Raw genomic sequence first — 7628 nt, 5'->3', positions numbered from 1 at the left:
ACTCTTAGAGGAAACCATAGGCAGAACACTCTTTGACATAAATCACAGCAACATCTTTTTGACCCACCTCTTAGAGTAATGAAAATAGAAATAAACAAATGGGACCTAATGAAACTTAAAAGCTTTTGCACAGCAAAGGAAACCATAAACAAGACAAAAAGACAACCCTCAGAATGGGAGAAAATATTTGCAAGCGAAACAACTGACAAAGGATCAATCTCCAAAATATATAAGCAGCTCATACAGCTCAATATCAAAAAAACAAACAACCCAATCAAAAACTGGGCAGAAGACCTAAACAGACATTTCTCCAAAGAAGACATACAGATGGCCAACAAACACATGAAAAGATGTTCAACATCACTAATCATTAGAGAAATGCAAATCAAAACTATAATGAGGTATCACCTCACACCGGTCAGAATGGCTGGCCATCATCAAAAAATCTACAAACAGGGGCTTCCCTGATGGCGCAGTGGTTAAGAATCCGCCTGCCAATGCAGGAGACCCGGGTTCGAGCCCTGGTCCGGTAAGATCCCACATGCCGCAGAGCAACTAAGCCCATGAGCCACAACTACTGAGCCTGTGCTCTAGAGTCTTTGAGCCACAGCTACTGAAGCCCGTGCGGCTAGAGCCTGTGCTCCGCAACAAGAGAAGCCACCGCAATGAGAAGCCCACACACCGCAGTGAAGCGTAGCCCCTGCTCGCCGCAACTAAAGAAAGCCTGCGCACAGCAACGAAGACCCAATGCAGCCAAAAATAAATATAAATTTATATTTTTTTAAAAAATCTACAAACAATAAATGCTGGAGAGGGTGTGGAGAAAAAGGAACCCTCCTGCACTGTTGGTGAGAATGTAAATTGATACAGCCACTATGGGAAACAGTATGGATGTTCCTTAAAAAACTAAAAATACAACTACCATATAACCCAACAATCCCACTACTGGGCATATACCCAGAGAAAACCATAATTCAAAAAACCACATGCACCCCAATATGCATAGCAACACTATTTATAATAGCCAGGACATGTAAGCAACCTAAATGTCCGTCAACAGAGGAATGGATAAAGATGTGGTACATATATACAATGGAATATTACTCAGCCATAAAAAGGAATGAAATTGGGTCATTTGTAAAGACATGGATGGACCTAGAGAGTATCATACAGAGTGAAGTCAGAAAGAGAAAAGCAAATATCGTATAATAACGCATATACTGGACTCTAGAAAAATGGTATAGATGATCTTATCTGCAAAGCAGAAAAGGAGACACAGACATAGAGAACAAATGTATGGATACCAAGGGGAAAGGGGTGGGGCAGGAGGAATTGGGAGACTGGGATTGACACATATACATTATTGATACTATGCATAAAATAGACAACTGATGGGAACATACTATATAGCACAGGGAACTCTACCTAATGCACTGTGGTGACCTAAATGGGAGGCAAGTCCAAAAGGGAGGGGATTTCTGTATGTGTATAACTGATTCATTTCGTTGTGCAGTGGAGGCTAACACAACATTGTAAAGCAACCATACTCCAATAGAAATTAATTTTTAAAAGTTTAAAATCTTTTTTTAATTTAAAAATTAAATAAAATTAAATAAATTTCAAAATATACACAACATAGAATAATACAACAAGCTTCTAGGTATCCATAACCCAGATTCAACAAATATCAAGATTATGCCCATTTTCTTTTTTTTTTTCTTTTTTTAAAATTTTATTTATTTTATTTTTGGCTGCTTTGGGTCTTTGTTGCTGCACACGGGCTTTCTCTAGTTGCAGCTAGCGGGGGCTACTCTTTGTTGTGGTGTGTGGGCTTCTCATTGCGGCGGCTTCTCTTGTTGCAGAACACGGCTCTAGGTGCATGGGCTTCAGTACTTGTGGCATGCGGGCTCAGTAGTTGTGGCTCACAGGCTCTAGAGTGCAGGCTCAGTAGTTGTGGCACACGGGCTTAGCTGCTCCGCAGCATGTGGGATCTTCCCAGACCAGGGATCGAACCCGTTCCCCTGCATTGGCAGGCGGATTCTTAACCACTGAGCCACCAGGGAAGTCCCATGCCCATTTTCTTTTATCTATCAATCTCCCCTCCCTTTTGGTATTCTGGATTTTTTCTTTTTTTGGACATGCCACGCAGCACATGGGATCTTAGTTCCCCAACTAGGGATCGAAGCCGCACCCCCTGCAGTGGAAGTGCAGAGTCTTAACCACTGGACCACTGGTGAAGTCCCGGTTTTCTGGCTTATTTAATAATGAGATATATACCTGACTCAGGGCATTTTATTTTATTTTTTACATTGTACCATTGTCACACTGTAAAAAAATAAATACTTTGAGAGACTGAATATGCAAATGGACAACAGCAAGACCACATAAAAAACAATCTGCAGGGCTTCCCTGGTGGCGCAGTGGTTGAGAGTCCGCCTGCCGATGCAGGGGACACGGGTTCGTGGCCCGGTCCGGGAGGATCCCACATGCCGCGGAGCGGCTGGGCCTTGCGCCATGGCCGCTGAGCCTGTGCATCTGGAGCCTGTGCTCCGCAACGGGAGAGGCCACAACAGTGAGAGGCCCGCGTACCAGAAGAAAAAAAAAAAAACGAAAAACAATCTGCAGCAACCAGCCCAGAAAACCAACCCATTACCTACAATAACTAGCCCACGAAATCAGCCTGCTGTAAGTCAGACTTGTAAGAAGTCAGGTCACCATCTCTAGCACAATCAGTCCAGGAAGCCAAACTATGAATCACCCCCCAAAATGTCTGGTCTTGATTAATAACTGTGAGTATCCCTAATTTTTGTGCCCACTTCCAACTTAGGACCAACCAGAGAAAACCAAATATACTCCCCAACCAATCACATAAGATGCCCTCTTGAAGTCAGCCCCCTCTAGTTTCCTTTCGCCAACAACCTGCAAACAGGGTGTACCTGAAGCCATTTCCCTCTTTTCCACTCTAAAGCCTTCCGACTCAGCTGCCTGCCTTTGAGTCTCTGCCAAAATGCAAATCATGGTGGCTGACTCCCTTGCCATAAGCTCCCTTGCCATTAGCAAGCTCTGAATAAACAGCCTTTGTTTATTCTCATTTGGTTGGTCATTTTCCCCACAAATCCTTTAATATCTAATATCCAGCCCATATTCAAATCTCCCTAAGTGCCTGACACGTTTTTCTACCTGGTTTGTTTGAATCAGATAGGGGAGCACTTCAGGTTGGCCCTGGGTCCTTATGACATGATAGTAGTCATCTTTCACACTTCCTCACTCTCTGGAAGACAAGTTGTCTCAGGATAAAGCTATGCTTTGCCATGAAACAGCCATTTCTCCAGAGAGCCCTGGTTTCTTCAGTTTCCTGCAGTTTTGTGGATTCGTCCACAAACAGGAGCTTGTGGAGGAGCTTGTGGAACCTTAGCCATGTTTCAACAGTGTTCTCAGCTTCTTGCTGATGATTCCACTCAGAATGGGAAGCTAGGCTATTTGTTGGCAGTTTTGAGGTTCTGGGTTCCACGACCCTCACTATCTCAGCACAGCTGCTGAAATCTAGTGGTGGTTTGACCTGACCCATTCTGGAATTTGAGGGGAGACCCTGACTCTGGTTTTGTTAAAGATATTGTCCAGTGGGATGTTTCTCTGCTATACTGGTGACTCAGCCCATTTTTATGAGTGACTTGAGGAGATTCAAAAACTCTGCTGCCAGCAACATGGATGAACCCAGAGATTATCATACTAGGTGAAGTAAGTCAGAAAGACAAATACCATATGGTATCACTTACATGTGGAATCTAAAATATAACACACATGAACATATCTACAAAGCAAAAACAGACTCACAGACATAAAGAACAGATTCGTGTTTGCCAAGGGGGATGCAGGGTGGGGGAGGGATGGATTGGGAGTTTGGGATTAGCAGATGCAAACTATTATATATAGAATGGAAAAACAACAAGGTCCTACTGTATAGCACAGGGAACTATATTCAGTATCCTGTGATAAACCATAATAGAAAAGAATATGAAAAAGAATGTATATATATATGTTTACATATGTATAACTGAATCACTTTGCTGTACAGCAGAAATTAACAAAACTTTGTAAATTAACTATACTTCAATAAAATAAGATTTTAAAAAACTCTGCTGCCATAAGGATCTTTCCCTACTCCCCATTTGTTGTTGTTGTTCTTTTTGTTTGTTTGTTTTAGCAAATGAGGAAGGTTTAGAGAGGCTAAAAAATGTAGTCTCAGTTTGCTCACATGCAAAACAGTTAATAATCTCTGCTTCCTTACTTCCCAGGGCTGTTGTGAGAATTAACCGGGATAACGGAAATGAAAAGTCAGAGATTCAAGGAGAGGGACACTGCAGACAGCAAGCGCAAGGGCAGACACACCTGGAGCAGGTGCAAAACATCCTCCGTGGTGCCTCGGTCTCCAAGGGCATGCCCCTAATGACCGCTGCCACCCGAACGTCAATAATGAGAATGGTACGGCTAACTTATACTGCCCAGCACGGTGATAAGCACCATTCACACATTATTTTATGCAGTCCTCACCACAGCCTGAAAGGGGAGAGTATCGTAAGCCTCAAAGGGGAAAGTATCGTAAGCCTCATTTTATGGAGGAGGAATTCAGGGCTTAGTGACTGATACATTTGTTCACAAGGGTGCAGTTTTCTGTTGGCAGAACCTGTATTTAAACCCAGACTGTCTCATCCACAGCCCCTGCCTTTAGCTGCTCTGCTTTGGCTTCTGAAATGGAGAAGGTGGAAGTTTTCACTGAAGATGATGGAAAGACAAAGGACAGAGGACAGGATGAGCCAGAAGGGGCTGGTTAGGACTCTCCCTGTTGAAAGGTTTTGGGCAGCTAGCTGCAGAGCCTCTTTCTCTGAGGCAGGTGACTGAGTTGAAGGCAGGGCTTAGCACATCTTTTGGGTTAGCCTACAAGAGATCAATTACCCACTTAGAGTCTTTCAAGGAGTTCTTGGAAGCATACCCCTCCTCTTAGGGTTGCCAGGTAAAGTGTAGCATGCCCAGTAACATCTGAATTTCAGAAAAACATTGCAGGGGACACATATTTTCTTAAAAACTATTCATTGTTTATCTGAAATTCAAATTTAGCTGGGCATACTGTATTTTCATTTGCTCAATCTGGCAACCCAACCCTCTTCACGCCATACAGATCTTTGTTTTAAAACATCACTATTATCCTAATACAACATCTAAAAAGCCACAGTTTTTTGGTTTAAAGATTTCTAGATCTTTAGGGATATCCTACAATACATTTAACCTTGGATTGAGGGGACAACCTTTAAGTTGTTATCTACTCATTAGAGTCCTTAGTTGGCTATACCCAACATCTTTCAGAAAGTCAACATGTGGAGTGTGAATAAAGGTGAGAAGCGCAGCAACAGCACACAATAAGGGAGAAAGAGGATGGGGGAGAAGAGAGGATTCATAACACTGAAAACCACTGAAACCCTCCTCATCCCCAGTGCTAGTGGAGCCCTGCAGAGAAAGATCATTTCATGTGACAAGGTAGAAAGAATATACTCACTGAGTGGTTTTGAATGAGTAAGTGCAGGAATGATGCTGAGTTGCTCCTAGCAGCATGTGAACTATAATGATGAGTTTCTACAGCCCTGAGGCCATCTTTCCTGAACCCCTAGCAGGGCAGCACCAAGAGCCCTTCATTACTGGGCAAGATTAACTTCCCTCCTCCCTCCCCTCCTGCTTGCCTGGGTGCACCTGAACAATTCTCTTCTTTTCTCTGGGCCTCAATCCTCAGTCTGAAAAGTGAAGACAGCTGGATGAGACCCTGCTTATCACCCTCTCCATTTCCGTGGCTTTTGAGGACATTTTGGCAACAGTATGTGTAATAGAGCTGGAGACATTCTTAGAACTCACAGAGATCTGGAAGGAGGGAGCTGTGTGCCCCTGCTCCAGTCAGAAGCCAGCCTGGTTGCGGAAAGGGCTCAAATCTACATAGGAGCCCTGGACTCCTTTTTCCAGTTCCAACTATGGTTTCTCCAGCTTTCCTAGAAGTCCACTATGGCCAGAATTGAATCTGCCACCAACCAGCTTGGTCAGGTGCATTTCTGTGTCAGAGTGATCCCTAGTAGGCTGGACTGGGAGGCAGGGCCCAAGGGGGCCAACAGAAACTCCTTTCCTCATCTCTAACCTGACCTGTTCCAATTGTGATTACCTTGAAAAGATGAAGAGACAGATAGTGAAAGTGACCCCAGTTCAATACCCAAGGTGCTGAGTTTGGATCCTGGCTCTGCCATTTACCAGAAGCAGGATCTCAGGCAAGTCACTGCCTCTCTCTCTCATCCTCTGTGACTTCATTTTAAGAATAGTGAGGAAGAACCCTACTCCACAGTACTGTTCATAGGCAAGGATGAACTTTGGGCGATGAGCCCAGAGCAGGTCATCCAGGAGGAAATGGAAGTGCCTCCACCTTTCTTTCTGTGTGTCTCCCAAGGGCTCCCCAGATAAGACCTAAAGACTCAGGTGCTCCCTGACTAGTGTGCCACCAGATCCCAAGACCTTAACATGTAGAAGATGTAGGCCCCAAACGAAGACCTCCCAGGTTTTTATAGAATGAAAATTGATAATAGAGAAGAGAGATAGGAATGCCCTGATGTGTGAGAAAGGGGATAAGATTCAGGGCACAAATGGAGAGTTTTCTTAAATAGAAACTGGGGCTGTTCATTCAGAATAGAAAGTAGAGCATACAGACTCCAATGGAGAGAGGTGGGCAGATGTGCTTATGTAAAGGTATGAAAGCTCTCTTTTCTCATAGAAAGCAAAAGTCATCAGCTGTGAGCGAGATAGAAGGAGTTGCTGGAGGCTTGAAGAAACAGGAGAAACTGTGAGATAGTCATTTAGGAGAATGGATGGACTAAGAAAATGTAATAGGATAGTTGGGCAGCATTAAGGGCCCACTTGACCTTAGCAGTCATAAATTGAAAGTGAGACCAATCATCAGAGTCATGTGTTTTTCTCAGGCCACACCTGCTACACAGGTACAGGTGTGGAACAGGCAGGGAGTTGGATTCAACTAGATTTGGTGTGTGATCAGGAGAATAAAACCAAGTAAGTTAGGGTCAAGAGACTGATCATAATGATAGGCCACTACCTCTAAACTGGGTGAGGTGGGAAGCGAGAACATGAAGGGGTGAGAGTCAGAGCAAGAGTGATAGAATCAATGGATAGAGAAGCAGTAGGTCCTGGCAAGACAGTTTGCATTCCCCAGACAAAAGGCAGAGGAGCCTCAGAGATATCTCTTAGGCCCCCCAAAAATGTCCATGTCCCAATCCCCAGAAACTGTGAATATTACCTTATAGGGCAAAAGGAACTTTGCAAATGTGATTAAAATAAAGGTCGTGATATTGAGAGATTATCTTGGATTAACCAGGTGGACCTGATGTAATTGCATTAGTCCTTAATAGAGGAACACAGGAAAAGTCAGTGCCAGAAAAGGTAATGTGATGAGGGAAGCAGAGATTGGAGTCATGGGCTTTGAAGATGGAGGAAGAGGCCACAAGCCAAGGAATACAGGTTGTGAACGTACCTTGGAAAAGGCAAGGAAACAGATCCTCCTCTAGAGCCTCAAAAAGGAACCAGCAGTG

Source organism: Leucopleurus acutus (genome assembly GCF_964270905.1).
Source record: "Leucopleurus acutus genome assembly, chromosome: 14".
NCBI lineage: Eukaryota > Metazoa > Chordata > Mammalia > Artiodactyla > Delphinidae > Leucopleurus > Leucopleurus acutus.
This window is presented reverse-complemented; position numbering follows the sequence as displayed.